The sequence below is a fragment of the Stegostoma tigrinum genome, chromosome 12 (genome assembly GCF_030684315.1).
Source record: "Stegostoma tigrinum isolate sSteTig4 chromosome 12, sSteTig4.hap1, whole genome shotgun sequence".
Lineage (NCBI taxonomy): Eukaryota > Metazoa > Chordata > Chondrichthyes > Orectolobiformes > Stegostomatidae > Stegostoma > Stegostoma tigrinum.
The window spans coordinates 61,040,328-61,052,357 of record NC_081365.1 but is presented as its reverse complement, the minus strand read 5'-3'; the positions used below and the strand labels follow the sequence as shown (position 1 = coordinate 61,052,357).

General features: G+C 39.1%; 1 protein-coding gene and 1 long non-coding RNA gene across 5 annotated transcripts in view; one reads left to right on the top strand and one right to left on the bottom strand.

The window, feature by feature from the left end:
• Nucleotides 1-12,030, bottom strand: part of ltn1 (listerin E3 ubiquitin protein ligase 1) — a 139,709-nt gene that overhangs the window by 66,870 nt on the left and 60,809 nt on the right. The window lies entirely within an intron of this gene.
• On the top strand, nucleotides 228-3,155 carry LOC125456855 (uncharacterized). The gene is made up of 3 exons (XR_007248526.2): nucleotides 228-484; nucleotides 930-1,096; nucleotides 2,381-3,155. It is a non-coding gene; the product is annotated as an uncharacterized LOC125456855 (long non-coding RNA).

Sequence of the window (12,030 nt, the reverse complement as noted above, 5' to 3'; positions counted from 1 at the left end):
TTTTCTTAAAGTTATTATAATTTAACACAACAGACTTCATTGTTTGATGAATAAGCTTTGCTACACAGTTTTCTGAAACATTATTTAAATAACTATCAGCATCAAGACACATTTCCTTTGCAGCAAAATCTGGCAAAGCAAAAACACAGGAGTTTTAATGGGCTGCAGTTCCAAATAAGAACTAAGAGGCATGGTTTAATGTGCATTTCACTAATTCAATAGGCTGATCTACGTGGTCTGCATGATTGACTGCACTGCTATCCACATAATAGTGAAACGGTCTGCAAGCGGTTGCAATCAAGACTCAAAGTGAAATTTTCTCCGAGTATGTAACCAAAGCAATTAACTCAGATGTATTTAAATGTGGTGGAGAATTTTTTTTACAGTATTAGTAAATGAAGTTATTCATATATTCATCAAATAATGAATGCCAAATACATCGTTCTTCTCATCATCTTGGTAGCAATGTCTTCGGTATGTGAAGGTAAGCACTGCATTTTTTATCAAAATAATTTTTTTGAAGAACATTATCTAAATTACAATTCATAGTCAAAGATAAATACTTTAAACTATTCACTGAAATCATTTTACTGCGTCACAGAGTAACAGTTTTCAATAGCAATGCTAGCCCTGATAGCTCGCTAGCACTGGCACTACTTGTTATCACTACGAAGTTAAATGAATGCCTGTAAGAATCCATCATTACGTTAGTCTCCTTTTTAAGATACACATATGTTTTTTAGGCTTTAGAAGTTGAAAGCATCACGTGCAAGATTCTTATTTGATTCTGCAATATTTTCAGTCTTAACATTTTCTAAGACGTTGCAATAAGGTCTGTTCACACTGCTGCTCTATTTATTAATACATTTTTGAAGAGTCACAGAAAGCCATCAAATCTTAATTGATCTATTTATTTAATTCTTTGTTAGAACTCCAGCAGTTTGTACGTTGGGCAGAAACAAATCTAACAGAAGACATTAGTCAATCAGTGAACCGCATCATTCGCTGCTCAGGATGCAAACAATCTACTACACGAGAAAATAAACGCACAAGACCCAAACTCTCACGCAAAGGTCCACTGCCTTTTTAAAATCAGGTAACAAAAACACAATACTTTATTTAGACTGTCTTTCCTGGTAATTCTTTAGCACACTGGAATTCAAAAATTTCTGTGAGCGAAGGAGCAACTCAGATGGAATGATCAAATAAATTAATTTTAGACAGAACATTGTAATTGCAGAAGTACACACAGGTATTCTTCAGAATCAGAACTTTCATATCTCTGAATGATTTAGTCTTTTTTGACAGTCTCACTGATAAAGAGATGGCAGTATTGAAAGCAAAATATTGAGCTGCTAAGAGTGTTTTCTCTCGGATTAAGACAGAGGCATGTTTGAAGTAAGCGTGTAAGGAAAACCATGTGCTGCTTAACTTGTGTTATGATCACCAGGTGACAGAATCAACCACCAACAATTATATTTTTTGCTACGACTGTAATCATTGCAATCACAAATTTGCCAAAATAATAAAAATAAATGCTCTAAAACATAAGATACAGAAAACATTTAACACCGTTTTATCTAGACACCCATGCAATAGCTAAAATAAGCCCTTTACCATATCTTCTATAGAGCACAGCAAAAATGGGAACACAAGTTAACAGTGTTTGACAAAAAGAGTTGAAATTAATTGTCAGAATACGTAATTTGTTATTCTCATTAAGATACAGCAATTTATATTAGCTATCAAATATTTTTGAAACTTTTAGTTCATGGTAACATCATTTGCAGAAGAGAAACTGTTCTAGATTTTAATTTGACCATCTGGTGTTGGTATTGCAAACAAGAAAGACATTTCCCAACAGGAGGAGGGTTGAAAATATTAGACAGTGATTCAAATAGCCTTTCTTGTGCACCTCCTACCAGTCTGGCTACAACATACAGTGACAAAGTCATCTACTCTTCACTGAATTGATACACTGTTCAGTTTACACGAAGGGAAAAAGTCGAGCATTTTTGCACAAATATGAAAGATAGTATGCTACTAAAATCAACAAAAAGAAAGTTGCATATTTGAATCAGAACAGCCATTCATTTTCACTCAGTGAGGTAAATTATAAAATTTGTGTGTCAAGAAAACAGTTAAGCAGTTCACAAGCAAACACTTAGACTCCATATTAAATCAATCATTTGCCTTTTTCCATCAGAACCATAGCAGCCTCTTAAAGTCATTTCTGATTTAAAAAGGAATTTGGATTTGAAATACAGGGTCCGTATTGTATCAGTGGGCCTGCTGTCCAGTTTGCCACAGTAACTTAAAAACAAAGCCACATCTATAAATTCATGATAATTTTTCCTCTGTTTATTTTTCTGCCTTACAGACACTCTGCTGCACGGAGCACTTATTTTCTGCAAAGATCATATCCTGTGCCATCTACGAATAGAACAACAAGGACAAACATCCTTTTAAGATCTGCTTGAGGAATACAATCTATTTTTCTGTTGGGATGCATAAGAGATCAGTTTCAGCTGCTTGCTACTGCTGCCACAGAAGGATCCCATTTTTTCCAGATGTGAATGCGCCACTTGAGTGAATATAATCAAAAGGTCAAAACAAAATGCAACATGATTTGAGACAGACTGTTCACGACATATAACCACCATTTTCCCCACATTCAGTACTCCAAGGAAGACCAATTCTAGCTGTAAGCAAAAACAACTATTCAGCTGTTTCTATTAAACAAGCCCAGTAAAGTTCAAATAATTGATGTGTCTAATAATTAGCTTTAAAAATGGCAACCATCTGACATTTAAAAATGCAAATATTGTTTCTCCAAGTAAATGCATCATTAAAGAGTATTTCAGAAGTGAAATACTGTCAATTACAGGGGTTCTTCTTGAATTATTCACTGACCATGTAAACAGCTGAATACATGCTGGCAAATCAGAGCTGAAACATGATCTAAGATTTAATGAAAGATCTTCAGGTACATATTAGTGCTACAAGGTTGTACTTTGCTATTTTCTGTTCTGAGCTTTTCAAGAGGAGACATAAATCTTGCCACATATATCCTGAGAACATTGCTTAATACCACATAAAAAAACAATTTTTATGAAATATTTGAACATTTCTAACATCAATATTTACACATTGAAAATCAATAAAGGGAGAATGCATAAATGACAATAGTTACTTCAAAAAATAATTTACTTTCAAATCATTAAATTGGTCTGAAATCCTATGACAAAAGTCTACAATTATGATAGTCGAAAAAATGTCAAAGTTGCTCCTTTAATTGTTTTAAACAGTATATTGAGCAATTTTTTTTGTTTCTGCTGCTATGGTTAAGGTCTTAGATTATCAGTCATTTGAGAGAATACTTTGTTCTATGGGCTATTTGTTAAGACTTCAATTCATGCAACACATAGTTGATAAATGTTCTCTTACAGGAAAAATGTTTTTCTACCTCACAAGCACCTTAATGATGTTATTTTACAAAATCAAACTTCTCAAAGTAATAGCTCTGAAAACCAGCACTACTGGAACAGAGAACAACAAGGTGTAGAGCTGGATGAACACAGCAGGCCGAGCAGCAGAGAAGAAGGAAGGCTGGCGTTTCAGACCATTCCTCAGATTTTCTTTTGTTTCCCCAGTTTCAGGACATTATTGCTTCAATGTTGCGATCAAGCCAATGTCAAACCCGTGAGGTTTTTTCATGTTAAGTTTAGTCTGGTCTGGTCACATATCAGTTGTCACTATGAGTAACACAAACAAGAACAGACAGCTATAAATTATTTCTAGCGCACAGAAGTTGTCAGCTCAAGACTTTTATTCTTCTTTGTTCCATTCTTCACTAGCTCTTTCAGGTTTATAATAAAATAATCCTGTTCGTTTAACTGCCACTTCGTCCTACACAATCAGATAATTGCCTTATACTTAGATTCTAGACTTGCAAAACTCTACTAATAACATCAAGAATTGAACAAAACTCCCTCTAAAGCCAAAATAAAACACTAATCTGATTTTATTCCTCAAGCGGTTCTGCATCAAAACCAAGTGAGACAAAGTATACCCATGGAATTGCGCATTGATGATTTTTAGATATTTCGTTTGGGAAAATGCTCAGAAGTTCTGGAAACACACTGCAAATGAGTACCTGTGAGCAGAATAACCGACTGAGCATTTCAGATATAATCTCCACCAGAAAAAAAACAAAGGATTGGCATTTAAAATAGAGAGGAAAAGTACGCAAATAAATAGAACGAATTGGAAAGTATTTAAGAAGAGAGCACATACTTAAATGCTTCAGATTTCAGCCTTCCTCTTTTGGATCCATCCATAATCAACACTGATGTGATTTTCTACGCTCCTTTAGTTGCTGCCACCATCACTTCATGATTTGCTACTATTGCAGAATGTATGCACCTTCTCTTCGGTAGCACCGAGTGTTGAGACAGAACTAGTTCTCAGTCCTTTATATCACATTTCATCTCATTCACCATTTTGAGACCACCTAACTCCTCTTCTTTTCAAGTAAGATAAACCATTCTCATCCACAACACTTGAGTTCCAGTCTATCACCGGATTCCTTTTCCTCCAATTTCAACTATTCACTTCAATATACCACCCGCTGACTCAAAAATCCTTCGTCAGCTGGATTCCATTCAAACTTCAGCTCACACCAGCCCTTGACACCCTGTCACTTTTATCTTTCTTCCTAATTTTGGTCAAAAGAATTTCCCATTCCATCATACTTAACTCCATTTGTCTTCACCTAATTTGAGCCACTATGGTTTCTTTGTATAGTATTCTACATGCAATCTTTCCAACAAATACCACTGACATGTTACTACGCATCAATTTCACATTCTTCTTCCTGATTCAAATCTATTTGCCTCTGAATTTCCAATGTTCTTTGAGGTTTAATTTTTCTTAAAATTGTAGTCACAACATGATTGTTTTTGGTAAATCTGAACAATAATTCTACAACATCCCTTTTTATCTCCTACCAAAAACACATCCATAATTTCCCAGGTACTTAATACCTTAGCAAGTCTTTCCTCTGCACTGCCTCCAACCTCTGTATGCTAATCCTGTATAATCTTATCTGACCTGATTCTTACAACCTACATAGGATTGTTCCTGCCTCATCAATTTCTTCTCATCTTGACATTAGTATATTACTCTTTGTTCAGTTTAAATTCACCTACATCTGTCCATTGTAAAATTGTTATGTTTGGGATCAGAAAACCAGCATTGTTACTGGCAAAAAAAACTTTTGATTTATGGGTTGGATTTGATTTGATTTATTGTAGTCACATGTACCCAAGTACAGTGAAAAGCTTTGTCTGCAAGCACAGGCAGGCAGATCATAGAAAGCAGAGGCATGCAGATCATAGGGTGCTTAGACATGGTGAGGCATACAGTTTATACAACATAGGAGGTCCGCAAAGCAAGATTAACATCAACAAGGTCAATAATTGTTTGAAGTCAGACAGTCCATTTATCAGTATAATAATGGCAAAGGAGAAGCTTAATATGTATGTTCAAGCTTCTGTATCTTCCGTACCTCCTAACAGAAGAGGTTGTAGGTGAGCATAAACAGGGTGGGAGGGGTCTTTGATAATGCTAGCAGCCTTTCCATGGCAATGAGAAGTGTAAATGAAGTCCATGGATGGAATGCTGGCTCCTATGATAGTCTGAGCTGTGCACACAACCTCCTCTAGTTTCTGACAGTCCTGAGCAGAGCAGTTTCTTTACCAAGCCGTTATGCACCCAGATAACATGCTTTCTATGGTGCACCTGGAAAAGTTGGAGAGAGTCCTTATGGACATGCTGAATTTCCTAAGCTGCCTGAGGAAGAAGAGGTATTGTTGTGCCTTCTTAACCAGTGCATCTACATGGGAAGTCCAGGACAGGTTGTTGGTTATCGCCACTCCGAGGAAGTTGGCACTCTCAACCCTCTCAACTTCTACTCTGTTGCTGTAGATGGAGGTGTGTCCTCCTCCTTTCTACCTGAAGTCAATGATCAGTTCTTTTGAAGACAGGAGAAGCTGCAGATGCTGGAGAATCTGAGATAACAAGACATAGAGCTGGATGAACATCTTCAGAAATAACCCTTCTGAAGAAGGATCTAGGCCTGAAACGTCAGGCTTCCTGCTCCTCTGATGCTGCTTGGCCTGCTGTGTTCATCCGGCTCTACACATTTGATCAGTTCTTTTGTTCTGCCGAAATTGAGAGGGAGCTTGTTATGAATGAACTACAACACCAGAGTGAATAACTCTGCCAGCTGGTCTGCACAGGATCGAAGTGAATGGCTGGGTACTCTGTCCAGGCCCATTGCTTTCCTTGGGTTGACTCTTAGCAGGACTGATCTGATGTCTGCAGTGATGATGGAGGGAACAGGTGCATGCGGGTCTGTTGAGGCAGATGACACCATGCCACGGACAGTCTGCTCGAACCAAACATAGAAAGCATTGAGCACAGCAAGGAAGGATGTGTTTTTGTCCGCAATCTTGCTTTGCTTCATTTTGTATCCTGTTATGTTGTTTGTGTCTTTGCACAGGTGGCAGATGTTCGTACAGTTGGTTTGGGCCTCGAACTTGGTCCGGTCTTCATTTTGGCATCTCTGGATTTTCTGTATTGGTGCGGGTCATCTGGGTTGAATGCTGTGCTTGCCTGGTTTTCAATCGGTTCATCCATAGTTTTGGTTGGGGAATAACCAGATTAACTTAGTTTGGTATGCAGTCCTCCGTGCATTTGCTAATGAAGTCCGTGATGGTGGCAGCATACTCGTCTAGGTTTTCCACTGAGTACCTGAATACAGTCCAGTTCATTGATTCCAAGTAGTCCAGCAGACACTTTTCCACTGCCTCAGACCAGCATTGTATTACTTTTCATCAAAGTTGTTTACATCGCCATAGTTCATCAAGATGGCCTGAGATCTTTGCCTTGATCAGTGGTCTCGCCAATTCCCATCTGCCACCACACTACTCAATCTGGTTTAACTTCTCACCTGAAATAACTTCTTTTACTCAGAAGACTTCACAAAATGATTGCACAGCATACCTAGGATACAAGCTTGGAATCTAGCAGCATCCATTTTTTTGAAAATACTCCAGTTAATGTCACAAATGACAGCCTCTATGACTGTTGTAATGTTGAACTTTCCCCAATTGTCCATCTTGACCTCTTAAATTTTTGACCGAATCAACCACAATAGTCTCCTTCAATAACTCATCTCAATTGCTCCAAACGTGGCATCTTGTTTGAAGTCCTCTGAGTCCTAACTCTGCGGTTTTCTTCGTAAACTCCTTCATCTCTTCAGGCAACATTTTAAGTGGGTTTGATAGTCTTTATTTTTGCTTTCCATCTTTTGAGGCTTCTAGTCTATATTGCTAGCATTTCTGTTCTATTCCAAAACTGCCTCAGCTATTCACATTTTTAAAAATTTCTTTCACTACCCTTCTTTCTACCATCTGACATTAACATTTAGTCAGGCACTCTACTACGTTTTAGCTTCCACTCAAATTCATTATGATGTGTGTGTGCATGTATTATAGAATCCCTATAGTGTGGAAGTAGGCCAAGGCCCATCAAGTCCACACCAACCCTCTGAACAGCATCCTACCCAGACTCAGCCCTCTACCCTATCCTTGTAACCCTGTATTTCCCACAGCTAATCCACCTAGCCTACACATCCCTGGACACGATGAGCAAATTAGCATAGCCAAACAACCCAGCCTGCACATCTCTAGACTTTGCGAGGAAACTGGAGCACCCAGAGGAAACCCATGCAGACACACAGAGAATATGCAAACCCCACTCAGGCAGTTGCCTGAGGCTGGAATTGAACGTGCAACCCTGGCACTGTGAGGCAGTAGTGCTAGTATCTGGTAGCATGAGTATGTCTTCCTTTTAACCTTGATGAGGCCTCACCCATGATATTTTGTGACGCTTTTGTCTCCTAACATAGGGAACGAATCCCTTGTTGGAAAGGGAGTGCAATGGAGATTAACCATACTGATTCTTGGGTCAGTGTAATTGTTCTATGAAAACAGATTTAGGAGACTGGGTCTGTGTTTTCAGAAATCTAGAAAAATGAAAGGTGATCTTATTGCGACATTGAAAATTATGGCAAGCTTGAAAGGGTTGATCCAAGAAGAATATTTTCCCAGGAATTTGGGGAAAGATCTAGAAGTAGGGAGTGCAATCTCAAAATATGGAATAGGCCATCTAGTAGTGAAGTAAGGAGGAATTTCTTCATTCAGTGGATGGTAAATCTTTGGAATTCTCTCCCCTGAGGAGTGTGGAGACTCAGTCACTGATCATGTTTAAGATAGAGATCAATAGATTTCTAGATACTAAAAACATAAAGGAACATGTGGATAGAGCAGATCACCTAGATATGGTTGAATAGTGCAGGAGACTAAAGAAGTAAAATTGCTTGTTCCTTCTCCAATGGTTTATCTGTCCCTTCAAATAGGTTAATTTTTGATTTTATTGACTTCTGATAAATACTGATATCTGAAACGTTAACCTTTTACATCTTCACATGGATTAACTCGAGTGTTTCTCGCATTTTCTACATTGTTTCAGATTTGCAGTTTTAGTTTTTGTATATACATGTGGGTGGATTTGTAAGAAAAGTGTTTTATTGTACATCATATCATGTTGTGTCACTAAAAATAAGAATATTTTAACTCATTATTTTGAAAGACTTGTTGAAATGTTTTATGTAACTACATTTTAACTAGGCATAAAACAACAGTAAAAGTCAATATTTCAGTCCTGCAAAAGGTATTAAGGTCACTTGTATTTCATATAAAAAGAAGTGATTAAAAACTGGTGAGAAAGGTCTCAATGGGTGGGAACTAAATAGGTAAATGGACAATATATTACTGTTGTGAGATAGAGTATTCAGAATATCCTTTTACAAAAATGTTGGAACGGAAGGTTAGTAATGCCATTAAAGTACTCTTTGAAATGGATTTAAAAACATTAGAATAATGTGCAACTGGATTGGCCACCTACAGACTGCTTTTAAAAAACAATTTACTTTTGCAACAATTGAAACTTTTCTCAAATGGATTGCACATGTCTACAATGTGATGACATTTGATAAGAATGACCATTATAAAGCACTTCAGATTCATTATAATGCACATTTTGGAACCCTGCCAAAGACAAGTATCTCGCGTTGGCACTGATTAATAATGCAGTATGTAACACAAGTACAAACAGTTTAAGCAAAACAACAGAATTATACAGTGCTAAGTATCATCTTCAAACATTAAATATTTTTTATGGAAAACAAAAGATGAACAATAGTCACATGTCAACTATGATGTGCATGCTACTTAGCCCAATACATCAAACACAATTTAGTTCCCGAGCAAATTCCAGTCATGTTTCTACTTTTCCAAGTAATTGAACCCCACTGCATATTGTGGATGGGATGCTATGCAACATCAAAACTTTCTATGCATTGAATATTATGCCACTTTGGGGAGGATGGGGTAGAAGGAAGAGGACCACAAAATCTGCAAGGGGAAAAGCACCAAATCAGTGAATAGGTGTGAAAAAGGTAAGAGGAAAAAAAAGACCTAAGCAAGCCTAAGCAACATTGTATCAGAGATAATAGGAACTGCAGATGTTGGAGAATTCCAGGATAATAAAATGTGAGGCTGGACGAACACAGCAGGCCAAGCAGCATCTCAGGAGCACAAAAGCTGACGTTTTGGGCCTAGACCCTTCATCAGAGAGGGGGATGGGGTGAGGGTTCTGGAATAAATAGGGAGAGAGGGGGAGGCGGACCGAAGATGGAGAGAAAAGAAGATAGGTGGAGAGAGTATAGGTGGGGAGGTAGGGCGGGGACAGGTCAGTCCAGGGAAGACAGACAGGTCAAGGAGGTGGGATGAGGTTAGTAGGTAGATGGGGGTGCGGCTTGGGGTGGGAGGAAGAACAGGTTAGGGAGGCAGAGACAGGTTGGACTGGTTTTGGGATGCAGTGAGTGGAGGGGAAGAGCTGGGCTGGTTGAAGGGTGCAGTGGGGGGAGGGGACGAACTGGGCTGGTTTAGGGATGCAGTTGGGGAAGGGGAGATTTTGAAACTGGTGAAGTCCACATTGATACCATTAGGCTGCAGGGTTCCCAGGCGGAATATGAGTTGCTGTTCCTGCAACCTTCGGGTGGCATCATTGTGGCACTGCAGGAGGCCCATGACGGACATCTGTTTCAGGAGTCGCAGGGAGAAACGCTTCTGAAGGGTCTGAATATTCTGGGTGTAGAGGTGGTCATGGTTGGGGCAAAATTGGGAAGGCTGAAATGTAGACTGTAGTCCCTTGGGGATGATCGCAACAAACAACTGCACCTCCCAGTCGCAAACCATTTCCACTCCCCCTCCCATTCTTTAGATGACATGTCCATCATGGGCCTCCTGCAGTGCCACAATGATGCCACCCGAAGGTTGCAGGAACAGCAACTCATATTCCGCCTGGGAACCCTGCAGCCTAATGGTATCAATGTGGACTTCACCAGTTTCAAAATCTCCCCTTCCCCAACTGCATCCCTAAACCAGCCCAGTTCGTCCCCTCCCCCCACTGCACCCTTCAACCAGCCCAGCTCTTCCCCTCCACTCACTGCATCCCAAAACCAGTCCAACCTGTCTCTGCCTCCCTAACCTGTTCTTCCTCCCACCCCAAGCCGCACCCCCATCTACCTACTAACCTCATCCCATCTCCTTGACCTGTCCGTCTTCCCTGGACTGACCTGTCCCCTCCCTACCTCCCCACCTATACTCTCTCCACCTTCGGTCCGCCTCCCCCTCTCTCCCTATTTATTCCAGAACCCTCACCCCATCCCCCTCTCTGATGAAGGGTCTAGGCCCGAAACGTCAGCTTTTGTGCTCCTGAGATGCTGCTTGGCCTGCTGTGTTCATCCAGCCTCACATTTTATTATCCTAAGCAACATTGTTGTGTCTTTTCATGCATGAACAGTAGGTATAATGATGAGCAGTTGCCTGTGAAAAGAGAAAGTTTAGACCCCTCGAATTTACAATATCTGTAAACGACTGCATACCACTACTCTGCTATTATCTGTATAAAATACTGATTTTGAAGCAACCATGGCATCTTATTTATTGCATGGAGGTATGCAGTTGCCAAAGATATACTTCAGGGTGAAATCACATTTAGCACAGCATTTTGATGTATTCATGTACATCATCTTGGCTCCCTGTGTTGAGCTTCCTATATCAGTCAACTATGGTCCAAACACTGAATAAAGATTTGCAATAGTGCACCTTCTTGAAGGTTGGAAGGATGAGAAAGAGAAGAAATTATAAATCAATAAAAGTCAGTTAATATAAACTGAGTTACTTCCCAATATCAAGTTATACAGAATTTGTGAAGTTATCTGCTATATGTTTCATTACTGAAAATAATAAGCTTAGACCCTCATGGTTTTACATTATTTCATTCCCTTTCATACTGCAGAAATGTCTCTGGGGGCATGAACTTTATTAGAATCAAACCTCAAGCAGAAACAATCCAATGCTTTTGCTGACTGAGGCAGGTTTGCAGAGTTGCCAACAAACCAAATTGCTAACAATCAAAAGTACAAACAACGAGTACCCTGGTAGCAAAGAGATCAGGACAAAGATTTTGCAGTCTGGCTACGAGCATAAGCAGACAACAAACAGCATTCCACTTATTTCAGACAGTTATATGAAAAAAAGATGTTTAAAAAATAATAATTAACGGTAACAATGATACAATAGTTCAGTTTCTGGTCCTGGTCTCTCCATATATGTACAATCACATTTTCTATTCTTGTCAAATCCCTCAATTGGTATTAAAAAGGCTAATTGAGCTGAATGGAAACTCATTGGAATGCGAGCATGTTACGGGCCCTCAAGTCTTTTCCGTCAATCATTGAGATTATGCTTTCTAACTGCTGATACCTACTTATGTCCCAAGTTCCCTGATATTTTTGGCTAGCAAAAGTATCTCAAGCTAAGTTTTAAAATTAAC